Here is a 20,430-nt window from a genome sequence, read left to right on the forward strand (position 1 = left end):
GATTTGATTAATGGCTTCCTTCCTTCCATTCCTTAATTCCTTCCTTTCCTCTTTTCTTTTTGGTAATGGGAATTGAACTCAGGGATACTCTACCACTAAGCTACATCCCAAGTCCTTTGTATTTTGTATTTTAAGACAAGAGTCTCAGTAAGTTGCTGAGGCTGGTCTCAAACTTGCAATCCTCCTGACTCAGCCTCCTGAGTCACTGAGATTACATACATGAACCATTGTGCCTGGCCTGATACTCCTCTTCTGGGTTCCCTCAGCCCCTGGGATTACACCCATCTCAACTTCTTGTCAACTGATCAGTGATTTTTCTGCTTACTTATTAGATGAGACTATAAACTGAAGTGGGTGCAGGGATCGTTACTTGCTCACTGCTGCCCCCATCTCCTCAGGCAGTACCTGGTACCACCTGTTCATATATGTTGAAGGGACAAAGTAAGGCGAGGGATATCAAATATGATGTCCAGCTGTTCAGTGGTGAAATTATTCCTAGAGTCCAAGGATGAATTGTGTATTAGGAGTGTGGCTGTGGGGAAGGGGAAAGAAGAGCTTTGCTTTAGAACCAGTTGAGCTGGAGGTGTCTGAGGGTCACCCTGGAGGACATGTGCAGGAGGCTGTCCACTCTGTGGGCCAGGAGCTCAAAAGGAGCAGTTTGGACTGGAATGGTCTGCCGAGAGGTGGGAGCTAAAACTGTGGGAATGAATTTGAAACTTGATGTTTTTTATTCCTAAGTCAACATCCAGCCAAGAACCAGTGTATTTAGAAACACTGGTGGCCAAGGACGTGACAGGAAGAGATGGAGGGAGGCGGTGGGAGGTGGTGTCCTCCCCCTGTGGGGTTCAGGGGGATCCCTCCTCTGGAACTGCCCCAGCTGTCACACATCTCTGTGGAGAGAGAGGCCCCGGCTGGGGAGGTGGCTTGGGAAGGAAGGCTGGACAGAGTAGAGGTCCTGCTGGCCTCTCTCTGTAGTCCCCACCCCTCCAGGTCCTCCCAGTTCTCCCTGGGGCCTTCCCCTGGCTGGAGACATGGAACCTGGTTGGCATTGTGTTCCCCCATCTCCACGGGCTCCTAACACCCCTTTCCCTCCTGCCTCTCCCCTGCCCTAAGCCAGCCTTGGTAACTCGATGCACCTTCTTTTTCCTCAGGCGGGCCAGGGACCATGCCAAGCGCTGTGCTTCCTGACCTGGGGTGACTCAGGCTTCCCTCCCCAGATCCCCCACCCTCAGCCCTGGAGTCACGCCATATGCTGAGCAACAGAGGAGCTGAGGGCCGTGCAGACCCACAAGCTGGAGCGCCGCGGAGGCAGGCCCAGGCCCCAACTCCTGATGCCAGCCAGGTGGCATCCAGTGAGGGGGACAAGGAGATGGGTCAGAGCTAGAGGTACTGCTGACAAACTGTCAAGACTGGAGACTGCTCGGAGGCCTGGCAGGCTAACATCAGCACAACATGACCATGCCTCACAAACCAAGGAGTCCATAAGTACGTATTATTTTGCAAGGCCAAGCTCATTTTGCAGCAGGCCAAGTCTTCTCCTGTCCAGACTCCGAGTTCTCCACTGCAGATGAAGGAGACATTTGAGATCCATGGGCTAACATCAAGTCCTGGTGCCACCTCTCCCTTGCTGGACAACTTGGAGCAAGGAAGTCACTTTGCTTGTGGAAACCTCAGTTTGCTCATCTGTACAATGGGGACAAGAATAATCCCTTCCTCCCAGGGTTGTTGGGAAGATGAGATGAAGAAGCACATGGGGAGTGCTTTGGGAACAGTCAGGGGCTGTCATAGGAGGGTGTTATATTTATCTACATAGCTTGGATGGAGAAGAAACAGGTGGCTTTTTGCTTCTCTGTCATCTGAGGGCCCATTCCCCAGTTTCTTCCACTTGATACAGTGGGATTTCTTGAGGCCTTGGCCCATGGAGGGTCAGGACTCAGAACGCTGGGTTCCTGTGTGGCTGGAGGATTTTCTGCAAGCAGCTGGACTCTTTGGAGCCCCAGAGAAGTGTACAAGGAGGGGCAGAGAAAGGGCAATCTTGCTTCTCCACTCCCCCTCCAAACTGCTCTCCCTCCTTGTGGCTGACATGATCAAAGCAGAGGTTCACACAAAGGAGAGGCCCAAAGGCCCAGCAAGGCCCTTCCCAGATGTGGCATGGGGAGGGGGTTGCAGAACAAATGTGGCCACCAGGAGGGCTGGTGCGTGTGTGATGGAGAACAGGGCTGGGTGGGCAGGAGCTGGAGTGAATTCCTTGGTTGCTGAGGGTTTGCTCTTTTCTCTCAGTTACTGGGAGGCCTTGGTCTTCACCCCCTCCCCTGTGCTCCCTGCAGAGCTGTGCCCACGGCCCCCACTCAGGCCCAGTAGGAAAGAAGAGCAGGCCACCTACCTGGCTGGCCACAGAGTGCATTAGCAAGCCACCTCCTGAGCAGCTGGCAACACTCCGCCTCCCGAGTGCCCCCTTGCCTCTCGGTGGGATGTGCACCCACGGGGCCCCTGGATTCCTGGGCCGACAATTGGAGAAGTCTTCTGCTGCCCCTGATGAAAGCAAGGGAGTGAGAGGGACATTATTAGAGGGAAAACGTTGGGTCAACTGTTGTTTATTAAAACAGCAGTAAATCATTTTAAAAAACTATCAGTAACAAATGACTTTTGACACTGTACAACGGATGAGGACACCCCAGTGTACTGCGGCTCCTGAGGGAGAACTGCTGGTGTTTCTGATTGCTCTTTCGGGAATGTGTAAAGTCCCATGCAAATGGGAGCAATGACTAGCATTGTTCTTATAATTAGGATTGTTATAATTGTTCTTAATCTGGGAGGGAGGTTGTCCTGTAAAGATCAACACCAGAGGCTCAGAAGCCAAACCACTTGGGTTAAAATGCTGGCTCAGCCACTTCCTGGCTTTATAACAGCAAACCAGTTACTTGTTAGCTTGAGAACTCAGTTTATCCACCTGATAAATGGGAATAATAGCAGTATCTACTTACCAGGGTTGTGTGAGAATCAAATGAGATAAGTTAAAAGTGCTTAGCACAGTGGCTAGTTCAATGGTCCACAAACTACAACTGCCGGGCAAGTCTGTTTTGCTGCCTGTGTTTATAAATAAAGTTTTATTGGAAACAGCCATTATTGATTAGCTTACCCATGATCCATGGCTGGTTTGTGCTACAAAAAGAGAGATGAGCGGTTGCAACATTAACTCCAAGCCTGCGAAGCATAAGATGTTCATTTTCTGGTCCCAGGCAGAAAGAAAGTCTGCCAACCCTTGTGCTAGTTCATAGGTGAATTACCCAGTAAATATTAGCTGTTGTTACTCCACTTCATTTAATTCTTCCAACAGCTCATTCATTGTGAACATGAAGATCCAACTCCAGAGAGGGGAAGTAACTTGTCCAAGGCCACACAGCTAGGATGGTTCAGGACTGGGAGTTGAACTTTCAGCTCCAGGAACTTTCTAGAATGTGATACTGACCGCTGCAGTCTGGCTGGGCATAATAACTGAGCTGCCACAAAGCCTTATAGATTCAAACAGTAACTCTTTATTCCCCAACTCTCACCGGCACTGCACACACCACACAGGAACACACTCCCTACACTTGGCTCTGTCTAATCTCCGTGAACCCCTGGGGGGGGGGACAGGGACTCACAGGAACTCCAAAGTAGTGGGTGCCTGACACAGCAAGAGCCACCCTATGGCCCACAGTAAAGGTCAAATATACAATTCAATCAACCTAGCATCATAGCAATTATATACAGCTTAACTCAAATCATCATCTCAATGGTTCAATGGCGTCACCTTTCAACCATTCCCTCTGGCAAATGCCAGGAGTCATTCTGACTGGGCTGTGGCTCTCAACAACTGACCAGGGATTCTCCCATGCTTGGAGTCCTTGGGCTTTGAGTTCTTCCCAAATTAGTACTTAGGAGGAACTGGCTTAGCTCCCTAGGCAAGGACGGCCCACTCCAAGCCCAGGAACACCTCCTCCCTCTCTCTGACCAAGGCTCTCCCCAGCCAGCAGGCACAGAAGAGCTTTTTGCCCCATTTAGGCCTTTCAACAGCCTGGTCTGCCTTCCTCTCCTTGGGCCCATGGCCTTGCTAGGCTGGACTGCATTGGACAACTCCCTGGTGATTGACGTTTCTGTTCCCCCCTCAGGACTCTGTGGTCTGCTTATTGGCCTTGCCCTTGTCCTTGTAATGGACTGGTCTGAAGCCATTTCCATTTCCTTGGTGTGTTCTCCTGTCCCATAGCAACTATGACATGATTATGTTGTTCTCCCTTATCATTAATCCTCTCAAACTACCTAGTTATCTTTAATTTCCTGTCCATTTCCCATACCGGGAAGTTAAGTGGAGCTGAGTCAGGCCCGCAGTGATGGAGTAGCATGGGAAAGCTCAGAGATTCTCACCCTGGGTCCCTGGAGCCCAGAGAGGTAGCTTGGGCCCTGGAGCCTGTGGAGGCTGGCAGGATATACCACCCCCAGGCTGGACCCTCTCTGCTCCAAACCAGAAATCATGAGCAGACAGCAGCGCTGGGTTTCTGGGGCCTTCCTCCCACTTGGGCAGTCTAGGTTCTTTTGAACTAGTAGGATCAATAACCTCCAAAGTTTCCACCTCCCCCAGCCACCTATATCAAATAATGCACTCTCAGATACCTACCTGTCCCAGTGTCCCTAAGTCTCATGGACCCAGCAGTGATAGCCCAGGACAAATTCTACCTAGACTGTGCTCTGTGTGTGTGTGTGTGTGTATACGCATGCATATATGTGCAGTCTTGCACACGTCCCCATGACCACAGACTTCCTTTGGCATAGAGTCTGGCATATGCTAGACACTCAGGATGTGGCATTTCCTGCCTCTCTTTGGTGACCATTGTGCCTAAGGTTCAGCAGAACTAGACAGATCAGCACACAGTAGACATTTATTAAATGACTAGATTGACAAAGTGTGTTCTTCCTAAAAGTGTCCTCTGTGCATTTCTACATGTGCACATGTGTGTGTGTGTGTGAAATGGCTGCACCTTGGGCATGGAGTGTGTGTAGAGTATGTGTTATATGTGGGCAACAGTGTGCATGACATGCTGCTCTGTTTGTCCCCAGGGGGTTGGGTGCAGGCAGGAAAGCACAGTCATTCAGAATCTAGGGCGCATACTCAGAAGTCAGAGTGACCCAGACGTGAGTGCCCACTCTGCACTTTCTCATGGTATCACCTTGGTCCATCAATCTATGGAAGTCCTAGCTTTGCTTCCTGTCAAAAAGGGAAACACATTTCAAATACTAAACTCACAGGGATGTAGGGAGCTTAAATGCTCCAGTGTAGATCAAACTCCTACTATGTGAACGACACATGCTGAGTGCCCTATAGGAGACAGTGGCTGATGGTGAGGATGAACAATAGGATGTGGAGCAGCTTGCCTGTCAGAGGCACATGGCGGTGCCCGAGTGGAAATGCAAGCATGTGCATGTGCTTGCTGTTGTGGAATGTTGTATGATGACGAGTCTAGAAGGATTAGGTAGCCCCTGGAGATGCCCCTTGGGAAGGGAAACTCAAAAAGCAGGGGCACAGGTTGCTCCAGGTACAGGGTGATCTGGGAGCTGCTGAGGCTTGGCAAGAAGTGTCTGATGACTTTTTCTTTTTAATACTGTGACTTAATCCCAGAGACACTTCACCACTGAGAAAAGCCCCCAGTACCTTTTAGTTTTAAGACAGGGTCTCACTGAGTGGCTGAAGCTGTCCCCAAACTTGCCATCTTCCTGCATCAGCCTTTCTGAGGTGGTGGGATCCCAAGTGTGTGCCACTGCGTCCAGCAGCATCTGGTGACTCACGGACCGTCTTCCCCCTGAGCAGCAGAAGGAATGGGGTGAAGGGGCTGAGGACTGTTGAGCTGGAGACTCAAGAAGCAGCCTCCAGCAGGGCAGCCTGAATTTCCCCGAGGACCTCCGTGGCTCTCCCCCGAGCACGTCAAACCTTGGCTTATCCCAGAGAGGGAAGGAGAGCCAGAGAGGGCTGGCAGGCAGGCTGCAGCACAGGCTGGTGAAGGTAGAGAGTTTGCAGGGCTGCATAAGGCTGAAGAGCAACAAGGAGCAGCAGGGAGCAGGGGGTGGGGAGGAGATGGAAGGGAAGAGGAAGGCCCCCTCCCCCTCCCCCTGCACCTGCTGCTGTCCCCTATAGGCTTCCCTTATAGCCCCCCAAGGCCACGGGGCCAATCTTAAGGGTCACCTCCAATGCCTGGGCTACAGCTGAGAACATGGAAGGGAACCGGAACTGCAGGGTGACTGAGGGGTGCCAGAATATGTGGGAGACACGATCCTTAATCCAGAAAAGAATCTGAGAGCCAGACACCCTAGCTCTAGCCCCAGTTCTCCTCCAGGACACTGTCCCGCTGTCAGGCCCTCTCCTGGGGCTTCCATGTCTCAGGGCACCATCATCCAGCCTGACTATGGGCCCTCGTCACTTCTGAGGCTCTGCTGAGGGTCATCTGGATGGGAGGCCACTGCCTTTATTGTTTGCAGTCCTGTCCCACTTCCACGTACTCTCCAGGATAGACCTGCACTCCGGCAAGGGATGCCTTCTTTGGCCATAGTTGATGTGGACATCAGAGGCCTCCATACTCCCACACTCTGGGTATTGATCCTCACTGTCTTTATTTTCTGTCTTAGAACCTATCAATTTTCTCTAGGCCTTTGAATGCAGGGACCAAACTGATATATCTCATTAATGATAAAAAATAGTAATGATTTTTGTCATTCTCATGAATGACGGTGATTACCACCAATAAACACGCTGAAAGTGTCAATGGTGGTGATGAAAGTGTCAGTAACAATGGCATTGATGGTGGCGGTGGTGATGAAGGTCATGGTGAGGATAACAATAGAGTCAGTGATGAAGATGATGAGAGTGGTGGTGAGTGTGCTGGGGGTAATGGTGTTAATAGACTTGGTAACGTTGACAGAGGTAGTGATGATGGTGGAGGTGATGGTGGAGGTGATGGTGGAGGTGATTTGGTGGAGATGATGTTGGTGGAGGTGATGAAGGTAAAAGGGATGATGGTGGTGGAGGTGATGAAGGTAGAAGGGATGATGGTGCTGGAGGTGATGATGGTGATGTTAGAGGTAGAAATGGCAGCCAGGGAAAAGAGGAGGGTGAAAATGATGATTGAGATAGTAACAACCGAGGTGATGACAGACATGGGGATAAGAGTGCAGATGTGGTGATGGTGTCAATGAAGGTGGTGTGATGGCGGCTGTAGTGCTTGTTGTCGTAGCAGTGCTGATGATGCTGACTGACGCAGATGTCTGGGACATTGAGCGCAGTGAATGAGACAGTGTCAGGATAGTGGAACTGGAGGTGAGAATGGTTGTGATAGCAATACAAATGGCATTGAGGAGAGAGATGGTAGTGGCAGTGGTGATGACAAGCAGAGCAATTACAGAGAGCAATGATGGTGATGTTCTGATAACCAAGGATCCAAGAAGTCCACTTCCTACACCTCTTATCATCCCTCTTCCTCTTCCTCCAGTAACTTTTGTCATACCCTCCATCTTACTTTGACTTTACTTTCCATGTTTCACAATCTCTGTGGAATTAGAAAATTGGGCCAATAAATAAAGATACTGTGCAGCTGTTGGTTTTCAAAAGAGAAGCTGGGTTCCCCTTGTCTCATTTGTTATTGGGGGTGCCTGAATTTAGGAAGTGGTGTCCCCCATTTACACTAAAGTGAAATGGAGAATTGGCCTCAGAGACTCAAGTTGGGGGTTATGAAGAGCGTCATGATGGTGGGGCAGGCCACACTGGAAGGTGATGTCAGGAGGGCCATGGAATGTCTTGCCTTTGGGGTGGCTCAGAACAAGAGAAGGCCCCCACTGGTGCCAAGGAAGGATGATGAATGGCTTTCAGAGTCTGAATATTTACCTTGCCAGGTGGGGACAGGAAGTAGATTTGTCTACTAAAACCTTGGAATGTGGGCTGGGGTGGTGGCTCAGTGGTAGAGTGCTTGCCTTGCACATGTGAGGCCCTGGGTTCGATTCTTAGCACCACATAAAAAATAAATAAATATTCTGTCCATCTACAACTAAAAAAATATTTTAAAAAAACTTGGTATCCATCTCCAAGGATACCAGGAAGGAGATGAGAAGAGGAGGTCAGGGCAGCAACAGGCAACATGGCCTCGTGGTTTGGAGAAATGCTGGAGTTCTTGTACAGATTTCTTGTGGTTCTGAGTGGGAGGCAACCTGGGATGTGGGCCTCTGTGGCGCTGCCTCTGGCCCTGCATCTGCCAAGAGGTGACCCTCCAGGGACATTGCTTCCATCCCCCTGGCAGGCTGCCCTCAGAAGGAAGGGAAGAGGAAGGAAAGAGGGAGGGGACCCTGCTGACAATTGGGAGGAATCTGATTTCTCCCACAAACTCTCGGAGCTCTTGCCTCCCCTGCAGTTCCCATTTCTAGGCCCTCACCTCAGTTCTGAAGGCCACTCATTAGAGCCTTTGCAGGGACAAACTTTCTGTACCAAGTGGAAGGGTACCTAGGCAGCTGGTCACATGGCGAGGGCAGGGGACACAGAACCTTGCCTCAAAACATGGGTTTTATATAAGCAGGGCCAAGTCCTAATTCCAATACTTACTCGCTGTATGACTTTAGGTCTAGAAATGTCATTCTCTGAACCTCAGTTTCTCTTTAAAATGAGAGACTGTCTTACTGAGTTGATCAGGATTAAATGAGATAATATACACAAGGTACCTAACACACCTCATGGCCCCTGGTAGACAGATGTTCGAGAAGCATTTGTCTTTGTTCCCATATTCCTATCCCTTTCAGAAGAGAGCAGATATGCCTGAATCCCTACCAGGCACCTTCCCAGGAGGGGATGCTTCCCACCTCACTATGACACTCTTTCCCCTGAGTCTGGAAAAGTCACATTCTAAGATTAAGGGGCCCAGGCATCCTGGTAACCCAGATGCTGGATTTGGAAGTGGTGGGTGGACTTGCTGTCGGTGTGACCTTGGTAATTGCTTTGCTTCTCTGGGCCTCCATTTCCTCATCTGAACATAAGGTTAATACTCCCTGCTCTGCCAGCCTCCCAGGGTTATAGTTGGACTTGAATGAGATCATGCTTTGGGAACTGGAAAATGCTGGATATCTGTGGGTGAGAGGGAGAGAGAGAGAGAGGGAGGAAGGTGAGGCTTAGTCCTTGGAGACTGTGTCAACACCCAACTCTGGGGATTTCCCCTTGGAGATAACATTGTCAAAGTATTTGGGGGTTCAGGGGTGGCTGGGGACATAGACTTAAAGCTCAGTTCTGAGACCATCTGTGTTATGCTTGTGAGGAGTGAGACAGGAGAGTTCATTTATGTCCCTTGGCCTGTGTCACATGTATGTATGTCAATTATGGGGTTTGAGTCAACTGCCTGGAGACATCTTGAACCAGGTGATGACCCAAAAGGTCAAAGGCCTCCCTCCTTCTTGTCCTCCCACCTTTTGGTCATACTTGTTGGGAAAAGTATAAACGGCAGCCATACCCCAGAGAAAAAAAACCCAACATGGTGCCTAAGGACTTCTTCTTTCTACCTTCTTCTTCTCTGCAGTGGTGCGAAAACTTCCCGCCCTTGTGAACTCTCCCGCCGGCGCCAATTTCAAATCTCGCTGGCAGGGAACCTTAGCCCCAATGAGAACTAATTCCTGGGCGCGGGAGCTGATATCTGGAAGAACTTGCCAATAAACGGGTGGCCTGCCATTTATCTAAGCCCTACCATCTCCCCTTTAGTTCTATATAAGCACACAGCTTTTTGAAATAAAATTGGAATTCTCCCGGCGAAGTGTCTTTGCATGGGGAATTCTTTCAATACTGAGACTTGAACTTGACTTGACCAGGCAGATCCTTCCCCACCTATCACAGGGCACTGTGGATCCCATCCTTCTGGATGACCCAGAGTCAGAGGAGGGTTTTGTCTGAGTTGGGAGTTTGGAAGAGCTGCATATCTTTCTGGCACCCTCTGCCTGCAGGATGCACACAGGCCCTGCATCTGAGGCCTGGCTGCTGTCACCATTAGTCTCCTTCCTCCCACCTGTCCTCACTGATGGTCCACTCTTCCTTCACACGGTCATGGCCAAGTGCTTCACACCGTCAGTTCTTATCAGTGGATCTTCTTTTTCCTGACTAATGTCTAATTCTTCACTGCAGTGTCTAGGCAACCAGGGTGCCCTGTGCCTACAATGTGCCCCCTTTGTAGGAGAGCAGTGTGGTGGGAACATGTCCCATAGCTGCAGTGTGATGTGAGTGTACTTGGAGACTTGGGTGTCCCAGTGCTGGTGTGTGGTGGGGATGTGCTGGCTGTCTCCACTTTGCCTCTGAGTGTGTTTCTTTGTCTGCTATCCCAGCCTCTCCCTGAAGGTCTCATTTGAAAACGTTGTCCTGGGCCACCTCACAGCCCTGGCTCACCCTGTCTCACCTCCCAATCCCTGTCACTGTCATCCTCCTCTGTTGAGAGCCTGAATGAGCCTGAAGCTTCTCCTTCCACCCTGTCCCTCTGTCCATCCACCTTCCCGCCACAGCACCCCCCTCACCTCAGGACTCAGCTTCTGTCTTGGCCCCTGCTGGTGAGGCCTTCAGAGGCTCCCCATCCCCACCCAAGCAGCCTGGACTTGGGACGCCCCTCACCCTAACTCAGCTTGGGCCCCGCCTGGTCCCCACCCACCCAGCTCTGTCCCATCCGCCCTCCCCAGTGGAGCTGCTGTTCAAGCAGGGACCTCCGAGCATGTGCTTGATCAGCTGAGGCCAAACCCACAGCCTTCCAGGAAATGGCACCCCCAGCTCAGCTAGCTCTGGATCCAGGGTCCCAAGTCCAGCCTGGCAGGGCCCAGCCCAGGGGAAGCACTGGGAAGGAACAGCCAAGAGCGGGGGGAGGGGAGTTCTTTCCCATGTGCGTGCATGTGTGTGTGTGCCTGTGGCCAGGAAGCGGTGAGCAGGGAGGTGGTGTGTGTTGTTCACTCTGTTGGAAACTGCTGGGTGCCACAAGGGTGTCTGCTCAGCCGTCACTGTCACACACTTTTGGTATGTGCTGTGTGGCAGCAAACTGGAGTCATGCAGTGTGTTCATGCTTTGGGGATAGTGTGTGTGTGTGTGTGTGTGAGTGAGAGAGAGAGAGAGAGATGTGTGTAGGTCTGCTGCTACCCACATTGTAGGAGAGCGCTGTGTTGAGGACGTGTCCCATAGCTGCCAGTGTGATGTGGGTGTGCTTAGAGACTTGGGTGTCCCAGTGCTGGTGTATGGTGGGGATATGCTGGGTGTCACTACATGTCTATGTGTGGCTTGAGGTTCATGAACCCCTGATCCAGTTCCCAGTGTGTTCGGCTTAAAACCTGGAGCGTCCAATTTCAGGTGAATCGGAGGCAAATTTTTATATCAGTTGTCCCACTTCCCACCCCCTCCCCCTAGCCCACAGGTCGGGTCACCCTCAGTTTCCGTGGCTTAATCCAAACCATCAGCTGAAGTTCCCTGAATCCTCTGCTTATGATGACCAGAGTGGGAGGCAGAGGGAAGGAAGGAGGGGACTGGGGAGAGGAGGAGGAGCAGGGAATAGAGGAACAGGAGAGGAGATGGGAGGGAGAGAGAGAGGAAGAGATGGACAGGGAGAGAAAGAGACAGATGGGGGGGGAGAGGGATAGAGAGGGTGTGAGGGAAAGCAAGAGAGAAAAAAGAGAGAAGACAGAGAGGGCAATAAAAGAGAGACAGAAGACAGAGGGAGAAGAGAGAAAAGAGAAAGAAGAGAGAGATAATGAGACAAAGAGAAATGAGAGAGAAGGAGAGAGAGCATGTGAGAAAGAGCAATAGAGAGAAAAGAGAGTAAGAGAGGGAGGGAGGGAGGGAGAGAGAGACAGAGAGACAGAGAGAGGAGAGAGGAGAGAGGAGAGAGGAGAGAGGAGAGAGGAGAGAGAGAGAGAGAGAGAGAGAGAGAGAGAGAGAGAGAGAGAGAGAGAGAGAGAAAAGATATCAGGGGTCCCATTAGAGGGACTGGCCAGGAGCAGATACTGTTCCAAGCCTGCAGGTGCAGTGAGCACCAGGGGCCAGGTGAGGCCCACCCTGTGGTTCTGGTGAGGCACACTTTAATGCCGAAGTCTGGCTTGGCACAAATCAGGAGCCACTTGTCAAAAAGAAACTAACTTTATTTTTAGAACTACAAACGCCAAACAAAACAGCTCCAGGGAAAAACCCTCAGAGCCCAACTGCCACCACCGGCTTCCACAAGCCTCTCTCCCCCACACCAGCCTCTCAACCTCCCACAATCCTCCTCCTCTTGAGGCCGATTGGCTGGGTTGCGTGGGCAGAGCCAAAGAAGTCACCCAATGAGCAGCTCCGTGGAGGAGCCAATCAGCTAGATGTTGCTGGGGCAGCTGTGAGCCAATCATCAGCTGGCAGTCTGAAGGGCAGGGAAACAGCCCAATGAACATCACCGCAGAGGAGCCAATCAGCTAGATGTTGCTGGGGCAGTCTGAAGCTTGCTGGCAGCTGGAAGTTTGCTGGGGCCCCTTTGGCTGTGGCTCTCAACATCTCCCCCTCTCTGTTTAAACAACAAGCATGTGGCTTATGGACCGTGCCTGCCTTAGGTTGTCCAATACATATGGTCCTTACCCGTCTTCGGATGAGCTGACCTCAGGGCGTCAGCCTCCTGTCTTAGGTTGGTACCATTGTAATTGGATCTTACCCGTCATTGACTACCGGTCCAGTACAGCCACACCTGTGGAGAGGTCTCAGCGGGGGGGGGGGGGGTGAGGTTCTTTGCCTCACCTCTGTTGACCCCCAAATTTTAGCTGAATGATCATGACAAGCAGAAGGGAGGAAGATATACCAAGTCAATTGACGGCTCCTTTTGGGAAAATTGTACCATTATTTGACCCATCAGTGAATATATTTGGAGCATTCATGATAGGTGTTTTTCTTGTCATTTTTGGAAAAATTACAGGATGCAATGACCAAAAAGACAATAAAGGATTAGATGGTAAGTGGTTATCAAATGAAACATTAGATTTGCACATTATTATTGCCCAAGTATTTAACTCATTAGCTAATTCATCAATTTGATTCATAGTATATGGAGTAATAATTTTATGGGGAGAAATTCCAAACACTGCCTTTGCTGTTTTTATTCCTTTGAGTATTAATTGTCCTACAGCCTCAGGATACCTAGTAAGAATAGTGTTAGGAGAATAAGATAAATGTATCCATAATAATGGACCTTCTTGCCAAAATACTCCTGTAGGAATATATTTTGTTGGTAGTACAATAAATAATAAAGGCAAACTTATATCAATTCTATCCAAATGCATATTTTCCATATATGTTTCAATGATTTTTAATGCCTTTCTTGCTTCAGGCGTTAACATTCGGGGTGAATTTGGATCTGATGGACCTTTTAGGATATCAAATAAAGGTCCCAATTCTCCTGTTGGAATACCTAGATAAGGCCTTATCCAATTTATGTCTCCTAATAACTTTTGAAAGTCATTAAGTGATTTGAGTTGATCTACTCGTATTTGAATTTTTGGTGGACGGACCATGGTTGAGGATAATAGAACTCCTAAATAATTAATTGGAAAATTTAATTGCACTTTATCTATTGCTATCTCTAGATTATAATTTTTTAATAAGTTTGTAAGTGTGGCATAACATTCTAGCAATGTGTTTTTAGCTTTGTGTGCCAATAACACATCATCCATATAGTGAAATATTTGTAGTTCAGGATTTTGATTTCTAAGTGGCTGGATTACTTTGTTAACATAAATTTGACACATAGTTGGGCTGTTAGCCATCCCTTGAGGGAGTACTTTCCATTCATATCTCTGATCAGGACCTTCATGATTTAGTGCAGGGATAGTAAATGCAAAACGTGGACTATCCTCAGGATGAATTGGAATTGAAAAAAAACAATCTTTAATATCTATAACTAAAACATACCAAGTTTTTGGCAAAGCAGACAATTGAGGAATCCCCGATTGAGCAGGTCCCATAATGACCATTTCATTGTTAATGGCTCTTAAATCTTGCAGTAATCTCCATTTACCAGATTTCTTTTTGATGACAAAAATGGGAGTATTATGGGGAGATACAGAAGGTTGTATATGTCCTTCCGCTAATTGTTGTTTGACCAGATCATGGGCTACTTGTGTCTTTTCTTTAGTCAAGGGCCACTGAGGAACCCATACTGGTCTTTCTGATTTCCATGTAATTTTTATTGTCTCAGTGGCCCTTTGTGAAAATCCAACCCATGTCTGTCTGTTCCTTGATCTATTTGTATTGGTGCTGCTATACATTGTTCTTGTCTTTCTAATCTTTTTCCTTTCCTAAAACCTTGTCTAGCCATAATAGTGGGTGCATTTTGATTGATATTATTTGTTAATGTCAAACCTAATTGATCTAAGACATCTCGTCCCCATAAATTTACGGGAAGATAATCCAATACATATGGCTGTATAGTTCCTTCACATCCTTCAGGATCCTTCCAATCTAATAGCATTGCACTTCTATCGGGATTAGTCGCCACTCCTAGGCCTCGAAGCGATTGAGTGGCTTGTTGTAATGGCCAATGTTTTGGCCATTCTTGACGAGAGATGATGCTAAGATCTGCACCTGTATCCAGTAGCCCATTAAATTCATGTCCTTGAATATTTAGTTTTAGCATGGGGCGAGAATCTAAATTTAAAGAAAGCATAGCCCAATCTACACCTGTGGAGCCTAATCCCTTGGAACCTCTTTCTACAACATGACTGGAAAATTTATCATGTAGGCTTGGTATTATTAGTAACTGTGCTATTCTATCTCCTGGTGAAATTACTGATATACCCTTTGGAGAACTGGCTATAATTTTTATTTCACCTTCATAATTGGAATCAATTACCCCAGGACTTATCAAAAGTCCTTTTAGAGTAGAAGAGCTGCGTCCCAATAATAAGCCTACTGTTCCTTTGGGAAGAGGTCCTTTTACCCCTGTGGGAATGATTTGAACTCCCATCTCTGGAGTTAGTACTGATTTGGTGGAGGCGCAGATGTCCAACCCTGCGCTCCCTCTGGTTTGTCTGATGAGGGATCTGATGTGCTGGGCACTACCCTGATGGGGTTGCTGGGGTTGCTGGGTTCCTCCAGTGCTCCGTATATTTGTGGTTTGGGGCCCCGGAGCATTGGGGCCCCCTGTCCATTTTTTGGCAACGGAGCCCGATGCCTTTGTCCACGATATTGTGGATAAACACCTTGTCCTTGTTCGTTTTTTGATAATGGAGTAACCTCTATGGTGGTTTGAGGACGGTATTCATTAGCCCAATATAATGGAGTACCCTCTATGGTGGTTTGAGAACGGCATTCATTAGCCCAATGTCTCCCTCTACGGCATCGTGGGCAAATACCCGGTATTCTACTTGTTTGATACCTAGTTTTGTTAAACCCTCCTCCTATGGGGCAATTCCTTTTAAAATGTCCTGTTTGTTGACAATTGTAGCATGTTCTTGGCCTGGCATCTAAAGCCTGTTTTACTGCAGCTGCCACAATTTGCCCTTGTTCATTAATGTCTCTGGCATCTAAAACCTGTTTTACTGCAGCTGCCACAATTTGCCCTTGTTCATTAATGTCTCTACATAATTTAATATATGTGTTTAAATCTTCATGTTTCCATGGTCTAATGATATCTCTACACCAACGATTCGCTTGGTCATAAGCCAGTTGTTTTATAAATGGCATTGCTTGTTCTGTATTCCCAAAAACTCTGGTAGCTGTTTCCTTGTATTATCTTAGATAATTGTGGAGGAAGTGATATTGGAGCTGATGTCCGCAGGTGTGATGTGTGGGAAATCTTGTGACTGAGCACTTGGGAACACTGACATGCCCTTTCTGGGTAACCCAGGCTCAAGCTGAGGGTGTGAGATTTGGACACTTCCTCTCCCTCTATTCAACCGACTTGGCCAATGCTTCAGTGGCTCATGTATTTAGATCATTCACTCGACAAACACTCCTTGTGCCTGGACTCTGCCTGGCAGTGAGCCAGGGCTTGGAGATCCATCTGTCCACAAGCCAGCAGGAGTGGATGCCTGCTCTTCTGGCCTCTGCCTGTGCCTCCCAGCTGCCCTCCTGCCATCACGGCCTTGCCTCAGGCTTCCAGGCCTCCCCTGTAGAGGCATTCCACAGCCTCCCCACCACTCTCCTTACTTCCATACTCACCAGCCTCCTGTCCCAGCTGTAGCCTGGGGACTGTCACGGGAAGCTGTGCTTACTCAGCCAAAGTCACTGTGGTCCTACCGCAGGTCAGACACAGTTCTAGGCACTCAGGAGCCATGAGTCGAGCAGAAAAATAAGCAAGACAATTTTATCATTAGTGAAGGATGTAGTATGTGAGAAGCCGGAATCCACTTTAGAAAAATGTAACAGATGCAGGAGTGTGAGGAACAATGTTGAATTACCTAAGTGAAATAAGCCAATCCCCAAACCACAGGCAGAATGTTCTCCCCGATCTGTGCATGCTGACTCTCAATAAGGGTGGGGGGCAGGATACAAGTTCACTGGAGTAGACAAAGTGGCAGGAAGGGAAGGGATGGGGAATGGGAATGGGAAAAACAGTGGAGTGAATGGGACAGAACTTTCCTATGCCTATATATGAACACACACAGTGAAACTCCACATCCTGTCCAACCACAGGAATGGGGAGCTGTACTCCATGTATGTGTACTATGTCGAAATACACTCTACTGCCATGTGTACCTAAAAAGAACAAATAAAAAGAATTAAAACAAAACAAACAAAAAACCTCAAACTACCTAAATGGTCAGGGCAGGCCTCATGGAGAAAGTGCTTTTTGAACAAAGACTTCAAGGAGGTGAAGAAGTCTTTATTAAACATCTAGTACATGCTAGGCACTATTGTAGATGTTAGCAGTATAGTAATGCACAAGATACAGCCCCTCCTCTCATAAAGCTCTCTTCCTAGTGAAGGTAGACAAATAATCCTATAAATGAATAAACAATATGACTGATAGATATGAATGCTATAAGGAAAACCAAGGAGGGCAATGATAGAGAGTCCTGGAAGGGATGGGAGGGGCTACTTTAGCTGAACTAGGAAATATCTGAGAAGTGACATGTGAGCAGAAATCTGAATGAAGTGAGGAAGGTAGACACACAGGTGGCAAAAGAAAAATCGTCCCAAGCAATGGGGACAGTAAGAACAAAGCCATTCAGGCAGGGATGTCTCTGGAGTGTTTGAGGAAGAAAAGGGGATTGGATAGGAGGAGTAGGCAAGAGTAGGTGATAAAGTCACAGAGATGGGGTGGTGATGGTGACTGATCACGTGGGCAGTAGTTCTCAACCTTGGACACATCTAGCTTCATTTGTCAAACTCCCACACACAGGATACACCCAGGACCAGTGAAACAAGAACCTCTGGGCCTAAAACCCAGGTACCAGTATTTTAAAAAACTCCTTAGGTGGGGCCAGAGATGTAACTCAGTGGTAGAGCGCTCACCTGTCATGTGTGAGGCACTGTGTTCGATCCTCAGCACCACATAAAAATTTTAAAAAATTAAAGATATTGTTTCCATCTAAAACTAAAAACTAAATATAAAAAAAACTTCATTAGGTAACTCTGAAGTGCAGCCGAGATTGGACACCCATGATAGAGAGTCTTTTAGATCATTGCAAGACCTTTGGCATGGATCATGGTTTATGAGAGGCCAAGAGATGGTTTTGAGAAAGGGCATGATATGATGTAGTTTATGCTCTGTTAAGATCCCAGCATCCTCTGCGCTGGTGATGGACTGTATGCAGGGAACAGGAATGGAAGAAGGGAGAAACGGTGAGGATAGGGGCAGTCATCCGGATGAGAGATAATGAAGGCCTAGGTTATTTTAGAAACTGAAAATCTAAAGATCAACGTGGGCAAGGGACTGGTCCAGGGATTCACTGCCAGTCCTTGGTAGTGTGAGAAGTGCCGCTAGGCCTCTTGCCTTGCTCTGAAGGCCGACCTCATGGCCATTCTTAGAATGGGAGGCAGAAGTAAGTCAAGAACAGGGGCAGGGTTGGCCCACGTTGGACTGAAGAAGCATCCTGGGTCAGGCCACTGAGAGCTGCTGGGCTTCCTGGGCACCCCTAAGGGATTTCTAGGGTTTCTGCTCCTTGATCCCAATGGAAGTGACTGGAAGGAAACTGCAAGAAGGTACTGACTCAACAGTCATCCCTTCCTAATCAATAGCAAATTTCATTTTAAGAAACATAAGGGCAGTCAGCTGTGGTGGCACACACCTTTAATCCCAGCAGCTTGGGAGGCTGAGGCAAGATGTTTGAGTTCAAAGCCATCCTAGGCAAAAGTGAGGTGCTAAGCAACTCAGTGAGACCCTGTCTCTAAATAAAATACAAAATAGGACTGGGGATGTGGCTCAGTGGTTGAGTGCCCCTGAGCTCAATCCCTGGTAAACCCCTCCCCAATTTTTTGAATTAAATAAAAAGGGCTGGAGATGTAGCTCAGTGGGCAAGGGCCCCTGCGGCTCACTATGCCAGGTGCTCCAAGGAGGAGACAACAGAATAAAACTGAACAATGATGGCAGAGCAGACCATTCTGTTTTTGTTTAGGGAGTCAGAGACCCCAGGGCAGATGGAGACTCAGAGGAGCCAGGGAAGCAGTTCACAGACAGTGACCCCAGCAGTGGAAGCAGCAGGTCTGAAGATTTGGGACATGAAAGGTTTGAGGAATAATAGTAAGTACTAAAGGGATATGGTATGGGGAGAGACAGGAGGAAATGATACAGAATGTGTGAACAGAGGCCCAAAATCAGAGAGCTTCTGAATGATTTTTAAGAGTTCCAAAAGCTCCCAAGGGTTTCAGAGTCTAGTAGGGCCTCATCAGCTCAAGTCACATTGGAGTGCTCAGGTGCCTGTTTAATATTGTGAAGGCTTGCTAGAGTGGTGGTACATGCCTGTAATCCCAGGGACTGGGGAGGCTGAGACAGAAGGATTCCAAGTTCAAGGCCAGCCTCAGCAACTCTGTGAGGCCCTAAGCAAATTCAACAAGACCCTATCTCAAAATAAAAAATTAAAAGCGTTAAGGATGTAGCTTGGTAGCAAAGCCCTTGAGTTCAATCCCCAGTACCGAAAACAAAAAACAAACAAAAAATTTTGTGAAGCCTTTGCGGGCTCCTGGAAGAAACAGATGATTCATTTTGGATACAGCAAACTTCCTGAAGAATTCACTCCCATCTTCAGAAGGTCAGAAACAGCTGACCTAGACTGCCGGTGTAGACTGCTGGTATATGTTAAGTTCTAAGTAAAGAAACCCAATCTGGACTTCAACAGTCAGGGCCTGGGTCACTCTGGTCCCCAGTGAAGTACTCCCCTACAACACTGATTAGAGCCATGATTCTCTTTCATCAATCCAGAAACTTAGTGAGAACCATGGGGTATCATTCTTGAGGTGGGAAACAGAAGGAGAGAGCAGGGTTCTGGCCTTGCAGTCTTATGTTTTGAGGACACGGGGAAGGAGGTATGTGGAGGAAAGCAAAATATACATAAAGCAATCAGAAGGAATTCCATGGAAAGGTCTAAAGACATGGAAGGATTTGGTCTGATAAGAGGAAGGAGAAGGAATTCTAGATATCAAACAGGTATCCAATAAGCTAATGGCTTGAAATGACTCTCAGTCTTGAGACCCAACAGGGGCTCATCACAGCCATCTTCTGTAATCAAGGCTCCAAGACAGCCCTTAAAGAACCAGAGGCACCAGCAGGGTGTAGCCTGGGCGCCAGCAGGTAGCAAGGGAAGCCACATCCGGGGTTCTCAGAACACCCACAGAGATGGGAGGAAGCCACAGGGAAGAGGGTAAGGGCTGTGGAGTCAGGCTGGGAAGAGGCAGAGTGGGTGCAGGAGGCAGGACGAGGAGAGGGAAAAGTCTAACACATGTTCCTACATGCTGTATGACTCCCCCCAGTTGACACATGTCCAGCCACACCATGCCCTGATTTAAAATGCTCCTGGCTAACCATCAAAAACAGTCTCGGAAGACAATCTGAACAGCTGACTTGACCCCAGATATTTTGCTGACCATCCTTTGGTCTCCCAGAGATCCCACAGGCCATCTTTGTAGTGCTGGCAGTTCTGGTCATTGCAATGGTGGCTCTCGACAGAGCAGATGATGCCTCTCATCCCATTTGATTATAAAAGGAAGAATTGCTGTGGTTAGGAGTTAGGAGATCCTTCTTTGATGCAGGCCACATTAAGTCAAGTAAAAGTTGAAGTGTAAGTTAAATTTTAAAAAAGCCTCCTACCCTGTTCTGATTTCCATTTTTACTACAGCCCCCAGCCAAGTTACCATCATATGGCATTCCTGGAGAAGCAACAGGGTATTTGTTTAATATGCCAAGATGCCAATGGTCATGAGTTGTAGAATATGTATTTTCCACAAAGGCTGTTTCCCTC

At 48.2% G+C, this 20,430-nt stretch overlaps 1 long non-coding RNA gene across 2 annotated transcripts in view; it reads right to left on the bottom strand.

The window, feature by feature from the left end:
- LOC144372684 (uncharacterized) overlaps positions 1 to 19,259 on the bottom strand; it is a 64,564-nt gene extending 45,305 nt beyond the window's left edge. For both annotated transcript variants that reach the window (XR_013432611.1, XR_013432612.1), the window contains exons 1-3: positions 16,193 to 19,259; positions 5,687 to 5,834; positions 2,384 to 2,532 (exon numbers count right to left, since the gene is read on the bottom strand). This is a non-coding gene — a long non-coding RNA (uncharacterized LOC144372684). The remainder of the gene's footprint in view (positions 1 to 2,383; positions 2,533 to 5,686; positions 5,835 to 16,192) is intronic.
- Between the last annotated feature and the right edge of the window lie 1,171 nt (positions 19,260 to 20,430).

The sequence above is a fragment of the Ictidomys tridecemlineatus genome, unplaced genomic scaffold (assembly GCF_052094955.1).
Source record: "Ictidomys tridecemlineatus isolate mIctTri1 unplaced genomic scaffold, mIctTri1.hap1 Scaffold_145, whole genome shotgun sequence".
Lineage (NCBI taxonomy): Eukaryota > Metazoa > Chordata > Mammalia > Rodentia > Sciuridae > Ictidomys > Ictidomys tridecemlineatus.